The 15323-nt window shown below is 41.7% G+C and overlaps 1 protein-coding gene across 7 annotated transcripts in view; it reads right to left on the bottom strand.

The window, feature by feature from the left end:
• foxn3 (forkhead box N3) overlaps positions 1–15323 on the bottom strand; it is a 279657-nt gene that overhangs the window by 174245 nt on the left and 90089 nt on the right. The window contains exon 1 of one of the 7 annotated variants that reach the window (XM_080202210.1): positions 5995–6652. The exons of the other annotated variants lie outside the window; for them this stretch is intronic. The gene's annotated coding sequence lies outside the window, so the exon portion shown is untranslated. Of the gene's footprint in view, positions 1–5994; positions 6653–15323 lie in introns of those variants that run through there. 7 annotated transcript variants of the gene reach the window in all.

The raw sequence follows: 15323 nt of genomic DNA, 5'->3' as shown, positions 1-15323 counted from the left end.
ATCAAGTTATTGATGCTGAACATTATAAATGCCTTGAAGTAATAGTTTTAAATTTTGCAAAAATACGTAGCTCTCATGGTCAGTGAGTTCCTGACACAAGGTCCTAGTTTCAATGTTTGTTCAGGTGAACAGATTTCAACCAACATAGTTCAGTGTCTCAGCTCCATGTAAATCACAGGATTATACATACATGCAGGTGAATAACAGAATGTGGTTCATTTGTAATATTCCTGAAGGCAAAATTTTCATACGAATCTGTCTTTGGATATGGTACCAATGTGCAACTCACAGGATGAGGATTGGGGAGCAGAAAAATTGGGAAAGAAAACTGCAAATACATTTCATTAACCTTGGGGCTAATTCAAAACAAGAAACATCTAATGTCCGAAAATGTTCCCAGCTTGCAACAAGCCAACCTTCAAGCCTATTCCACACAATAATCATCACTGAACAGTACAAGTACATAAAGGGTCCTTGATAACAAAGCAAACTGTCCCCATCACAGGCCCTGTTCCAATACCCCTGGGTGAATGTTCGACTTGTTTAAGCTAACATTGGGAACAAATATACCAAAAAATGATGCATTTATTTTTCATACCTTGGTTTGTGCAAGTTCATAAATAATGCTAAACTAATATGAAATTGAACTTAACTTTGTGCATTTTTGTTGTTGTGAAAAACACATTCAAGCACATTTGCTGGGTTGGGTTTACCTACTGAGGAGGGAATTGAAAACAGGGATTTACAAAATGCTTAACTGCAGCCTTGAACTGAGCAACAAATGAAGCAGTCTCAAGACTGACCACTTCTTCAGAAATTCAATACTTTGTGCAGTACTACAAATGAAAAGGCCCAGTGACATAAATTCCATCCTCCTCTCATGTCTTTCCTCAGACACCAGTACAGTACTTGGTGACTGTCCAACTTGGCACATATTCAGTGATGGCCCAGCTCTGCACACACTGACATTCCCCATTCCTCACCTGGTGGTCTCAAGAGCACACTTGCAAAGCTGCTGACATTAACCACAGGTCATTCATGGAGTGCCAAAGGTACTCAAGGAAGAGTAGTGAATATGGGAGTGAGGTTGGTTTGTCCAGGAGGAGTGGATACGGGCAGCCCAATTTACAAGATGGCTACTTTTCCTTTCCCTCAGCTTCAATATTAAATAAAATCAGGCGCAGTGTAAAAGGGCCACTGTTTCACCATCAACCATTCTTGTGCTACTGACATTAACTGTTTCACCTTCAATTAGTCAACTGAGGTAGAACAGCTAATAATCTTGTAGCTCATGCTTATAAGAGTGTGGAGCAAAGACAACATCCGAATTGTCTGTAATCAATCCCTTTATAGTTGAACAGACCATCTGGAGCTCACGCCTGAAGAATGATTACATGGGTGATAGAGTTAGTTTAGTGGTAACAGTACCAGAGCCATTAAAACAAAGTGGGCCAGATTGTGAGGGGGACATTAACAGAGAACTTCCTGAAAATGACCAACGTGAGGGTGCAGCACGCGCAGAAATCCTGACCTTGCAGTGCATCATTCAGGGTAGATCCCACCCTCATCCCAAGCTGGCAATCACCAAAATCATCAAAAATATCAACTTGCCCACTCCTACATCCTGACTTGAAACCCCTTAAAAAGCTGAACCTTGTTCAATCAGATGTAACTATTTTTAATTGGTGATGTGATTATTAAAATCAGATGAATGACAGAACTGGCTCTGAAAAAGTAATTTTACATTCATGAAGAGCTGTTGACTGATCAATTAGTTGATTTTTTTAAGCTTTTTTTTTTAGAAGACCGTTTTTCAGAATGGCTTAGGTTCTATCTTCCGAATCTCTAATATTTTACCGTTTGTTTGTTTGTTGCCTTGTGTGCCTGTGAAAATTCTTTAATGTAATAGCTGCTTGGACAGCACAATGACATTGCTTCAATTCCACATTGTGAATGCCCTGCAAAGAACGATGCAGTGAGTTGCAATTCCACTGCAGATGGTAGAGGTGAAATTCTAGCCAGATCTCAAATTTACTTCAAGACTGCAAACACTGGGCCATTATTTGGTCATTGCCACACTGCTGTTTGTGGGATCTTGCAACAAGTAAATTGGCTGCCACATTTCCCATATCACAACAATGCTGCATTTCAAAAAAATACTTCATAGGCAGTTACGCATTTTGGAACTTGGAAGTGCACCATACAAATACCAGTGCTTTGTTATAGGTGAGTTAAGAGGACAATTGGCACGTGTGCCAATGGCACTGCAGCCCAATTTGGTCTACATATTCAAAAGAGAAGTCGAACAGGGAAAAACAGGGAAGAGAACTGGCGAATCTAGACCAGGTACAAAGGACAATTCAATTTGCAATTAGAAAGTAGGCACATGCAGAGACACACACAACTGATGTTTCTACAAGCACCATCTTTGCTAATAAATGATAAACAATCCAATAAGCTTAACTGGTAAAGAGACAATATGCTTCATTCCTCACCATTCTGATTTTGTTATCGGCATTATCGCACCATCTGAACTTATGACTGAAATATGGAACATGCAGGTCAGTGTCTACCAGTTCCAGATTTTCTGCTATCTCAGTAGCTGTGTGCCACATAACCAACCACAAGCTTCCAGTTTGGATCACATGGCTGCAGGTCACTCCAACCTCGCTTGCTTCTGCTAACAAATATTCTCCTTTGTTGTTTCTAGTCTAGGTGCAAATGCCAGCAAGACAAACAACTTACGATAGACTCCTTTTAATCATTTCTCTCTTGTCCATCAAGTAATGTAGACTAATCCACGGTTAAAACCTGCATCTCAAGCTACCAACATCATGTCACACCAAAAGCATCCCCAACGGAGGTGAATAATTGGATGGGGATTTAAGAAATAGCACTTGAGCACAAAGACAAGGCAAACATCCAACGAAGAATTGCACAACATGATACACATAAACCTCTGATGCCAAAAATTAAAAGACAAACCACAGATTAAGTATAAAACTGTTATAAAAATCAAAATCAAGTCTTTTAAATCACGTAACTAATTATTTTAAAAAGTCCTTCACATGTGCAAAGATGGCCAATATATCACAGGAGTTTTCTCTGCAACTTGGGGATTTACAGGTGTAGCAAAGAAGTTAGTACTGACGACATAACAATTTGGAGGAGGTAGTAAGAAACACTGAGTGTCGTACTCTTGCTGTTATACAGTTCTAAAGAACAAGCATCCTCTTTGGTATTGTCATCCAAATGTCCATACTCTATCTGAGCAGACAACATGGTCATGCTGGTCTGTTGTGATGGAGAGGCCGGAGGAATGAGAATGAGAATGAGAATATCAGACCAAACCAAATTTGCCATAATTCAAGGTATACTATAAAACAAGATGTCAACACATAGGGGATCAAGAAATACAGACATAGTGTCATAGTGTCACTTTGCCTGAGATTGGCTTATTCAGCTGCAAGGTGAACCACCACAGACACAATACATGTGCAAACTATAGTCATACAGGGCTGCATCATCGCACCAAATCTCCCCTCCATCCATCCTACAGCAACCTCTATCACGTCACTCTGAAGCTCCCTGTTGGAGAAGAGCTAACCTACCATACAAGCAGGAAACTGTTCAACCTCCAACACCCCCAGCCAGAACCAAGTCCACTCCAACAGACGACGCCTGTGCACTCACACACAGAGGCGGAGCAACAAATCATTGTCAAAGCATTCACCGAGGCATATGAGAGAATGGGCCTCAGATTGAACATCTGGGGCTGGTTTCTCTACCAGTCTCCTCTTGCCACACAAAATTGCACCTCAACCATTAAGGTCCATGGTGAGTCCCTGGACAAAATTGATCATTTCCCATACCTTGAAAGTCTCCTCTCAGGGCATGCAGACATAGATATCAAATCCAGCAGCAACTCAAATGCAGTCTTCGGAGACCCTAGGAACAGAATGCTCAAAGCCCAAGCCCTCAAATCCAGCATCTAAAGCTCATGGTCTACAGAGAGCTGTGGTCCTCGCCCTCCTATATGCATCAGAAACATGGACAATGAACAGCAGATCCCTGGAGAGATATTATCAATGTTGCCTCCACAAAATCCTGCAAATCCACTGGCAGGATAGGTGCACCAACATAAGCGTCCTTGCCCAGGTGGATATCCCTATCATCGAGGCACTGGTCAGGCTCGATCAGCTGCAATGGACGTGCAAGATGTGTCAGGCATCCCAACACAAGACTCCCGAAAAACATGCTCTACTCAAGTGATCATTAGAGGAAATGTTATAAGGACACTCTGAAAACCTCCCTAAATAAATGCAACATCCCCACTGACACGTAAAAATTACTTGCTTTAGAACACAAACTTAAGAAGCATCTGGGAAGGAGCCAATCAACTCAAGTGTCACTGGGTGAAGCACGCAGAAGCCAAGTGTAAACAGCGGAAACAGAGTGCAGAATCCAGAGCATCCCACCCATCTACCTCATCAAACCCCACTTGCCAAACCTGGGCAAAGTCTGCGGCTCCAGGAATGGAATATTCAGCCACTGCAGAACCCACCTCCCCGGAGTGGAAGCAAGTCATCCTCAATCCCAATGGACTGCCAAAGAAGTGTTAATCCACACTGTCAATCATATGGATGAAGTATTAAATCTTTTCACCTACTTTGATCCCAACTGCAAAAAATGACTAATAGAGATGAAAGTAATATTGGTCCCATTTACTGTACAAATACCAATAAAAGCTAACTTCAAATATAGCCTTTAAATGAGACATTAAATTGAGGCCTCATCTGCCCCCTCAAGTGGACTTAAAAGATTATGTAGCATAATATCTAAGAGCACAGGCTTTTCCTCTGGTGCCCTTGCCAATATACAGCTCCCAAAATCCTGAAAAACAATTTAACAGGGCATCTCTCTCTTTTTATGACTGAGCTTGCTTTGTAAAAGGCTACGTTTCCATGTCAGAATAGTGACTACATTTCAAAAAGTAATCCATGGCTGTAATTCATTGACACGTCCACTACGACTCTCTCCAACTTTTACAGATGCATCATAGAAAGCATTCTTTCTGGTTGTATCACAGCTTGGTATGGCTCCTGCTCTGTCCAAGACCACAAGAAACTACAGCAGGTCATGAACGAAGCCCAGTCCATCATGCAAACCACCCTCCCGTCCACTGACTTGTCTACACTTCCCGCTGCCTCAGAAAAGCCAGCATAATTAAGGACCTCACGCATCCCGGACATACTCTCTTCCACTTTCTTCCATCGGGAAAAAGATAACGGAAGTCTGAGGCCATGTACCAATCAATTCAAGAACAGCTTCTTCCCTACTGCCATCAGACTTTTGAATAGATCTACCTGAAATTAAGTTAATCTTACACTATATCCTAGCTATGACTGGAACACCACATTCTGCACTCTCTCCTTTCCTTTTCTAAGTACAGTAGTTTTTGTCTGTATAGTGAAAGAAGCAATACTTTTCACTGTATGCTAATACATGTGACAATAATAAATCAAATAAAGTGCATAGGTTCATCCCGATAGACACTACATAAATTCAGGATTTTTTTAACTCTTCATACAGTTGGCTCAAATTAACTGTATTTCAACAGCTGATTCACAAAGCATCTTTTAAATCAAAGATTTTTCGTGTATATAGGTATTTCTATAATATCTGCACTTGAATTATCTAAAATGTACCAGAATAATTATAGTCACGGCCTCTCTCTCCCCAGCTCAGTACACAAAAATGAATCAATTAAAAATAACACTTCACCATGAAAATAAGTTAACTAATGGTTAAATTCCACAAGCACTTAATCCAGCCTCTTGGTTTACAAACGATCACTTCTGTCAGTAATCCATGTTTAGTTTGGAGTTATCAACTAATAACTCCAGAGTCCATTCGCCCTGTCGCTAGAAAAAACTAAACTGAAAAGTTGTTGAATACATTTCTATTAGAAAACTTAAAGATTTTAGTACTTACTGTGGCAGTGGTCTTGCTCAGCAGAAGCGGTTGTCAGTCAAGGGCAGTTTAGCTGAACAACCTCAGCAAAACACAACAGCAGATCCTCGAATGAAAGGAGGCAGGCTGCCCCTGTTACAAGCGAGGATACTGCCAAACTGTCATTTCAGCCGAACAGAAGGCTCACGTAATGACAACCACAAAACTCATTTAAACTCTGAAAAGGCAACTAATGAGCCCATTCATGGTGGCGATAAATTATTCACCACCAGGACTGATCCCACTCGGGTTCAGAAAAGTAAACTTTAAACAAGGGACGCCAAGCCCTCACTATGGAGAGAAAAAAAACTGCTACGCACTTCATTCAGCTGTGACTTACTGGAGGACTTTGCTACTCACATGAAGCTAACTGGTTAACCTCTGGGATTTTTAAGGGCTAACTAAACTCTTTCACTTCAGGCTCTTTCTGGTTGATTTTCCTCTTTCTCAATTTTAAACAGCAGCAGTGAAGACAAGGGAGATTAATGTAAATAGAAAACAGATATCAAACAAATTCTGGCTAGTTGCCATTTAGTCAGCTAACTGGATTCCACCACCTTTCCGCTTGAGGGTGTTGGCAATAAACCTGCCCCTAGTATCACATTTTCTCCAGTAACCTGTTTAACAAGCAGGCTCATCTTGCAAGGGATTGGTGAAAATCTCTCCCTTCCTGCAACATCTATCTTTTTCTCAGAACCTGACTTTAGTAACACCCAGCGTGATGTCAGTTTCACCTCAGGACACAATTACAGTACAAACAAACCCTGCCCACTGTACAGTGGGGAATTAGAATAAGCAAAACAACTCTGGGAACAACTGCTGCAGTGGATGACAGCTTGACAAAGTAAACTACCCAGTCTGGCCCAAGTGTGATGCCAGATCTTCAGCAGTATGGTTGACTGCTAACTGCCTGTTCTTTTGATTAATCCACTATCAACTTTTGACAAAAGGCATAGGGTTCTGACAAACAAATTCAATTTTTCCCCTAATGAATATCTATAGCATAAACTTAGGGGGTTTTAACTGGACCACAAACATACAATACATAAACAATATGAACATACAAGTATCCTAAATTCCAGTTTGAAAAATAATCTCGACAACTTACATCATACCCTGGATCAATTTAGTCATTGACTTAACTCCTTCAGCACAGGGGCGATGGAGAGGTTAAAACAGTTTAAATTTTGAGATGTTGCTGATTAGCTGCCAGTGCAAGTCAATTATCCACCTCCAATTGCCCTAGAGATAGAGATAGTTCTAGACTTTCCAGTCAGGGAAACAACTTCCGTATACTTCAGTTCATCCAACCTCTGCTACCCATATCAAAATTCACACCGCCCGATTAATTAATCATCCCACTGCTTGTTGACTTGCACTGGCAGCTAATCAGCAACATCTCAAAAATTAAACTGTTTTAACCTCTCCATCGCCCCTTCCAATCACATCCCTACAAACCTCAAAGATCTCCGTATTTCCTGACTCTGACCCTCTTATGCAACTCCAAATTCCAATGTTGTACCATCAGTTGTCACGCCTTCTGCTGGTAGGCCCTGTGCTCATGAATTACTCCCAAAAGCTTTATTAAAAAATGTCTCTCTCTCCTTCAACTTGCTCCTTAAAACTTCTCTCTGACCATCTGACCTGAGAGACTAAATAGACTGGGTCTGTACTCGTAGGAGTTTAGAAGGATGAGGGGGGATCTTATAGAGACATATAAGATAATGAAGGGGATGGATAGGGTAGAGGTAGAGAGACTCTTCCCACTCAAAGGACAGCAGGACTAGAGGGCACAGCCTCAAGATAAGGGGGGTGCAGTTTAGAACGGAGTTGAGGAGGAACTTCTTCACTCAAAGGGTGGTGAATCTCTGGAACTCTCTGCCTGTTGAAGTGGTGGAGACTACCTCGCTAAATATATTTAAGTCACGGGTAGATAGGTTTTTGGTAGGCAAGGGAATTAAGGGTTATGGGGAGAAAGCGGGAAAGTGGAACTGAGCCACTTCAGATCAGCCATGATCTTATTGAATGGCGGGGCAGGCTCGAAGGGCTAGATGGCCTACTCCTGCTCCTACTTCTTATGTTCTTATGTTATCTGCTGAAGTTGAAAGGCACTTCACAGCAAAGGCACTGTAAATGCAAGTTGCTGCTTTTGAACTCCCCATGTTTTTACATCAACCTGATCAGGCAGGAAGGACCTGGTTTAACATCACAGTTAATGCAGCAATTCCCTTGTGCTGTACTTCAGTGTCAACCTAGATTATATGGACAAGTCCAGGAGTAGTACTTGCAACAGTTTTTTTGACTCATTTGGTACAATTGCTAATTATCTTCTTTGGTAATCACTCACTAATGAGTAGGATTGTCCACCTAAGAAACTCTGCATTACTGGTCGTGGATTCTGTGGGTGTTTGTATTGCCGTGTACAGTTGGCAAGTGTTTCCAGGAAATGGGATTGGTCCTTCGACACAAGATCACTGGTATTCCTTTCTCAGGCTCCTTTTCCATTAGGGTTCTCAAAGAACTGGGGGTAACAGTGGCACAGTGGTTAGCACTGCTGCCTCACAGTGCCAGGGACCTGGATTCAATTCCGACCTTTGACTGTGTGGACTTTGCACAGTGTCTGCGTGGGTTTCCTCCAGGTGCTCCAGTTTCCTCCCACAATACAAAGATATGTGGGTTAGGTTGATTGGCCATAGTAAATTGCCCTAGTGTCAGTGGGACAAGCAGGGCAAATAAGTGGAATTATGGGGATAGGGCCTGAGTGGGATTGTGGTCAGTGCAAACTTGATGGGCCAAATGTCCTCTTTCTGCTCAGTAGGGATTCTATGATTCTATGATCCTTTCAATCAGGAAGTTGCTCCAAGTAGGTTTCTTCTTAGCAAGGGTCTCCCAGGCATTGACGTCTACGCTGCATTTCTTGAGATAAGCCTTCAGGATGTCTTTGGAGGATTTTCTTTGTCCTTCCCTTGTTCAGGAGCCTTCCTTGATCTAGGTAAAGATGATTTGTTTTGACAGTTGGTACTCCTGCATCATAAGCACGTCAATAGCCCAGCAGAGTTGGTTTTGGATGATCATGGCCTCAATGCTGGTGCTCTTGGCTCCTTCAAGGATGCTGATGTTAGTATGTCTATCCTTCCCACTGATGCAAAGAATCTGTCTTAGACAGCATTGATGGTACCCCTCCAGGGCCTCGAGGTCGCATCTTAATGTAGTCCAAGCTTCTGAGACATATAGACGAGTGAGACGGATGACTACCTTGTACACAAGGATCTTGGTATCAGCACAGATGTCACAGTCAAAGACTATTCTTAGGTGCCCAAATGCAGTGCTCGTGGGTTGGATACGATGTTGGATCTCTGCATCAATGTCAGCTTTAGATGAGAGGTGGCTCTCCAGACAGGGAAAATGTTCTACATTTGGGAGGGTACTCCATTGATCTTGACAGAGAGAGAGAGACTGAATTTTAGCCAAGGCAGTTTGGTAGGGGATTCAAGTTTTCTTGAAGTTGAGGCAGAGACCAATTCTTCATTATGCTTCTGCGAAAATGTCAGGCATGATTTGGAGATTCTCTTCTGAGAGCAGAGATGGCATTATCATCTCCATACTGAGGTTCCATGAACAATGTCAGCATCATTTTCTTTGATTTCAACCGGTTGAGGTGATGTCCACTCAGGGATTGCGGTCGGTGCAGCCTCGATGAGCCAGATGGCCTCTTTCTGCATGGTAGAGTTTCTATGATTCACTCCACTGAGAAGCTTGTTCTTGATGAGGTGAAGGATGGTGAGAACGATGATGTAGAAAGGCTGGGGGAAATGACACATCTCTGATTGTGGTCAAGATGGAGTCAAAGGTTTCTGTCACATTTAGTGAAGGAAATCAGCAGTTCTTACCAGTCTGGTATAAATCTTCAGCAAATGGTTGACTCTTAACTGCCCTCTGAAATGGCCTAACAAGTCATTACATTGTCAAGGCAACGGCTCATCACCACCTTCTCAAGGGCAATTAGGGCAAGCAATAAAAGCTAGCCCTGTCAACAACACTTATCCTGCGAATGAATGAAAAATAACCTTTAAAAAAATCAATTTTTCCTAGATAGAAATGCAACTCATTATCTGGTGTTTTGTAGCTTATCACTATGTGCAGATTGGGTGAATTTATAAACTCAGCTATAATTCCAATTAAAGATTGAGGAGGTGTTGCATTGTCAGATGCATCATCCTCAGATTAGACTTTAACCTAGTATTTCTATTGCTGCAAAAGATTTCACTGATTTAATCATATATAACAGGGAGCTCCACCAGTGCCCTGGCAAACCTTCCTCTCTCAACCCCACACTAAAAGTAGATCAACTGACCATGCATTTCAGTGTTACTTATGTCTTACTTTGTAGATAAATTATGGTCTTATTCTGCCTGTATTTCCAAGCAATTAATTGAATATGAAGCATCCTAGAAGTTCTTGATAAATGAAGCGCTCTTTATTTGCCATCAAGAAATACCCTCGCACTAGTTGCAACATGTCATAGACTATACTTCAAAAATATTGCAAGGCATTTTGGACATTCTAATATTGCAGATGGCACTAAGGAAATGCAAGTCCTTTCCATGAACAAGTCATTGAAGTGATTTTACAAATCAGCACTATCACTGATAAAACTGGAGTATTTGAGCTGTCCTGCGTAGAAATATGCAACATTTTAAGTTCAAGGTGCAAACAGAATTACCATTTGTAACTTCTTTCCTCGTGGTTGCAGAGTGGTTGTTAGGTTGATTGGCCATGTTAAATTGCCCCTTAGTGTCAGAAAGATTAGCAGAGTAAATACATGGGGTTACAGGGATAAAGCCCTGGTGGAACTGTTGTCGATGTAGGCTCAATAGGGCGAATGGCCTCCATCTACACTGTAAGGATTCTATATGACTAAGTGATGGTGTGAAGTAATAATTGAAAGAATGATTCAACGTTTCTAAATTGTTTGGATTGCCACAATTCAAGCTCACACCTATATCGTGCGCTCAGATTTGATTTATTATTGTCACATGCATTGGGGTACAGTGAAAAGTATTGTTTCTCATGCACTACCCAGACAAAAACATAGTTCATGTGACTGTAACATAGGGGAGAAGCGCAAAATGAAGTGTTACAGTCACAGCTAGGGTGCAGAGCAAGATCAGCTTAACATATGCTAGGTCCATTCAAAAGTCTGATGGCAGCAGGGAAAAAACTGTTCTTGAGTTGATTGATACGTGATCTCAGACCTTTCGTATCTTTTTCCTGATGGAAGAAGGTGGAAGGGAGTATATCTAGAGTGTGTGAGGTCCTTGATTATGCTGGCTGCTTTTCCAAGGCAGCGGGAAGTGTCAATGGATGGGAGGCTGGTTTGCGAGATAGACTGGGCTTTGTTCACAAAACTTTGTAATTTTTTTGCAGTCTTGGTCACAGCAGAAGCCATACCTAGCTGCACTCCAACCAGAAAAGATGCTTTCTAAGGTGCATCTGTAAAAATTGGAGTGGGTTGTAGCAGACATGTTATTATTATTATTATTCAAAAAATTCATAATAATAATAACATGCCAAAGGCATTCATGGGCTTTCTTAACTACAGCATCAGCGTGAGGGACTAGGACAGGTTGTTGGTGATCTGGACACCTAGTAACGTGCAGTTCTTGATCCTTTCCACTTCATCACATTGATGTAGACAGAGGCATATTCTCCACCAAGCTTCCTGCAGTTGATGACCATCTCCTGCATTTTGTTGACATCAAGGGTGAGATTATTGCCATCGCACCACTTCAACAGATCTCTCTTTCCTATATTCCATCTCATCATTGTTTGAGATCCGACACTACGGTGGTGTCACCAACAACTTGAAAATTGAGTTGGAGTGGAATGCGGCCACACAGTCAAATTTCAATATGTGCAGACCACTACCAAAGTTATGTGAACACTCCCAACAAGAGAGGAAGCAGGGAGGTGCGAAAACAATAGCAGTGCTGACCAAAGTAATTTTTGTAACACATTTTCGTTAATGTTTGTTAAAACTTTGCTACACTGATTTGTTAAATGAGTTTTGAAAGAGTCCTACACAATGGAAGAAATTTGCTCTGCGTGGAGCAAAACAACTTGCGAACACCATCCATAGAAATTCAGTTACTGTTTTAGTTGAAATTTTCAGCCTAAAACTGTCAATTTGATTCAGTTGGTTGTATAGTACCTATAAAGTATCAGGCATGCAAGCACAATAACCTAAATAATACTTCAGTTCAATATTAGAGCGCTACATTGTCGCAACAACATCTATTTATGTAATGCCTTTAATATAATAAACGGTTCCAAGGCCTTCAAAGAGATACCATAACTACCAAGTCACGTAAAAAGTGATATAACCATAGCTATGGATCTAACTGCATAAGGCAAATGAACCAGAGCTGCCATCGGTGCAGATTAGTTACTGGAATGCAATTCTTGTGTCACCAACTATATTAACAAATATAAATTCCAAGACTTGTCCCAGTAGACCTGCTAATTAAGTGACTCCCATCTTTTGCACTAAATATTTAGAACACACCTTGCATATACATACTTGCAACACAAACGTCTGATATCACAAAACAGCATACAACTGGTGCCACGTCGATTCCCAGGTTTTCTGTCTTGACACTTGCACCAACTTATAAAAGTCACTTAACCACTGAACCAGCCCTATACTTATTCTTCGGCATGCCATGCCTACATTGGGCATGTGGCATGATTCCAGATCTGTTCAGCGCTCCCATGAAGTTGGAAGCAAATAAATTTGTAGCTTTCACTGAAAGCAGAGAGAACCCTTTAATCCCATGTAATAAAAATCAGAACTTACTTTACTCAATAATAAGAAACTGGCAGGCTAATTCTAAACAGTGTCATGAATTAATCCTGAAAACACTGGTAACATTTCCAAAATTGTGCAATAAAAATGGAATTAAACTTACCCTGTTACGCATAGTGATAATAATATTCGACAAGTATTAAGGCCTTGCTGATTTTCTCCCAAAAGTACAAATCTTTTTTTCCTAAAAACAGTATCTCACAGATAAATAACAGGACAAGATTGGTTACCTCATGTGGTACAAAGGACATGCACTGCTTGCTACATCAAGGAGGCCTTTTCAAAAAGTATGATGTGGAGATGGCGGCGTTGGACTGGTGTCTCACAATACCGGGTTAAAGTCCAACAGGTTTATTTGGAATCATGAGCTTTCGGAGCACTGCCCCTTCATCCGGTGAACGGAGAGGGAAGTTTCACAAAATGTTACATGTAGTGTGACATGAACCCAAGATCCCGGTCAAGGCTGTCCTCACGCCTGCGGAACTTAGCTATCAGTTTCTGCTCGGCAATTCTGCGCTGTCGCGTGTCTTGAAGGCTGCCTTGGAGAATGCTTACCCAAAGATCAGAGGCTGAATGCCCTTGATGGCTGAAGTGGTCCCTGTCTGGAAAGGAACATTCCTGCCTGGCGATTGTCGAAAAGTAGACTGAGCTCCAAATCACTAATTACTTTACACTTCAATTCCTGTAAATGACTCTTGACGGCTTCTTGTTCACCTTGTCAAAGGACTCAGTATTCACTAACCTAGAATGACTGGAACTAAGGATATACAGAGTGTGTGTGGATCAGAGTGATCGAGAATTAACTTACTCTACCCCGCAACACAAATTTAGTTTATTTAACGGATCACAAGTCACATCACTGATCAGGTCATGGTAATGTTGACAACAGTAACTTGTGTGTACCACAGGATGGTTTCAACAAAGGAGAAAATAATCAACGTGAGTCCACCCATTTCCCCATTCAAACTCTTGCATTGTAAGAAGTGTCGCTTATCATACAAATGCATAAATATTTCGTTCTGGTTCAGATTTACTTTTTCTCCATTTTAATGGTATTTTAAGGTGGCCAAAACAGAAAATTCCATTGAAAGGAATAGTTAAAATTTACTAAGTGAAAAGGCAGGCCAATGAAATGGTAGCTGGTAGTTTTTAAAATCGCTGCCTATTGTGCTTAACTGCAAACAGAAGCCAAATTGCAATGATTTTTTTGGCAGCAAGCCGAGCTTTCCTTTGCTACAACAAACAAGTGATCATACCAGTAGGTGTAAATTAGGGACAAAGAATCTACCATAGTAATTGCAATTTTCGTTCATTTTAATGATATTACTGCACCAAAAATGGAGTGTGCCAGCCCAGGGTTTGAAGAAGAAACAAGCTCTTCTCAGAATCGGAGCAAATTCTGGTGATAGGGAATGAAAGGTGTGCAAAAATTGCTGCTGTGGCAAAGCTTTACTCTGTAAACCCACCTATGATCAGAGAACGGCACAAAACATAGAATAGCATAGCACAGCGTGGGTCCTTCGGCCCACGATGTTGTGCCAAGCTTTGTCCGAAACCAAGATCAAGCTATCCCACTCCCTATCATTCTGGTATGCTCCACGTGCCTATCCAATAACTGCTTGAAAGTTCCTAAAGTGTCCGACTCCACTATCACAGCAGGCAGTCCATTCCACACCCCAACCACTCAGGGCCTACCTCGGACATCCTCCTTTATCTCCCACCATGAACCTTATAGTTATGCCCCCTAGTGACAGCTACATCCACCTGAGGAAATAGTCTCTGCACGTCCACTAAATCTATCCCCCCCATCATCTTATAAACCTCTATTAAGTCACCTCTCAACCACCTCCACTCTTTAAAACAAAAGCCCTAGCTCCCTCAATCTTTCCTCATAAGACCTACCCTCCAAACCAGACAGCATCCTGGTAAATCTTCTTTGCATTCTTTCCAGTGCTTCCACATCCTTCTTATAGTGAGGTGACCAGAACTGCACACAATATTCCGAACGTGGTCTCACCAAAGTTCTGTACAGTTGCAGCATAACCCCACGGCTCTTAAACTCAAACCCCCTGTTAATAAACACTAACGCACTACAGGCCTTCTTCACGGCTCTATCCACTTGAGTTGCAACCTTCAGAGATCTGTGGATATGAACACCAAGATCTCTCTGTTCCACATTCCTCAGAACCCTACCTTTGACCCTGTAATCCTCATTCAAATTTGTCCTACCAAAATGAATCACCTCGCACTTATCAGGGTTAAACCCTATCTGCCATTTTTCGGCCCAGTTCTGCATCCTATCAATGTCTCTTTTGCAGCCTACAACGTCCCTCCACCTTATCCACTACTCCACCAATCTTGAGTCATCAGCAAATTAACTGACCCACCCTTCAGCCCCCTCCTCCAAGTCATTTATAAAAATCAAATAGCAGCGGACCCAGCACTG

The sequence above is a fragment of the Carcharhinus amblyrhynchos genome, chromosome 14 (assembly GCF_965287045.1).
Source record: "Carcharhinus amblyrhynchos chromosome 14, sCarAmb.v2.hapA, whole genome shotgun sequence".
NCBI classification, from domain to species: domain Eukaryota; kingdom Metazoa; phylum Chordata; class Chondrichthyes; order Carcharhiniformes; family Carcharhinidae; genus Carcharhinus; species Carcharhinus amblyrhynchos.
This window is presented reverse-complemented; position numbering and strand designations above follow the sequence as displayed.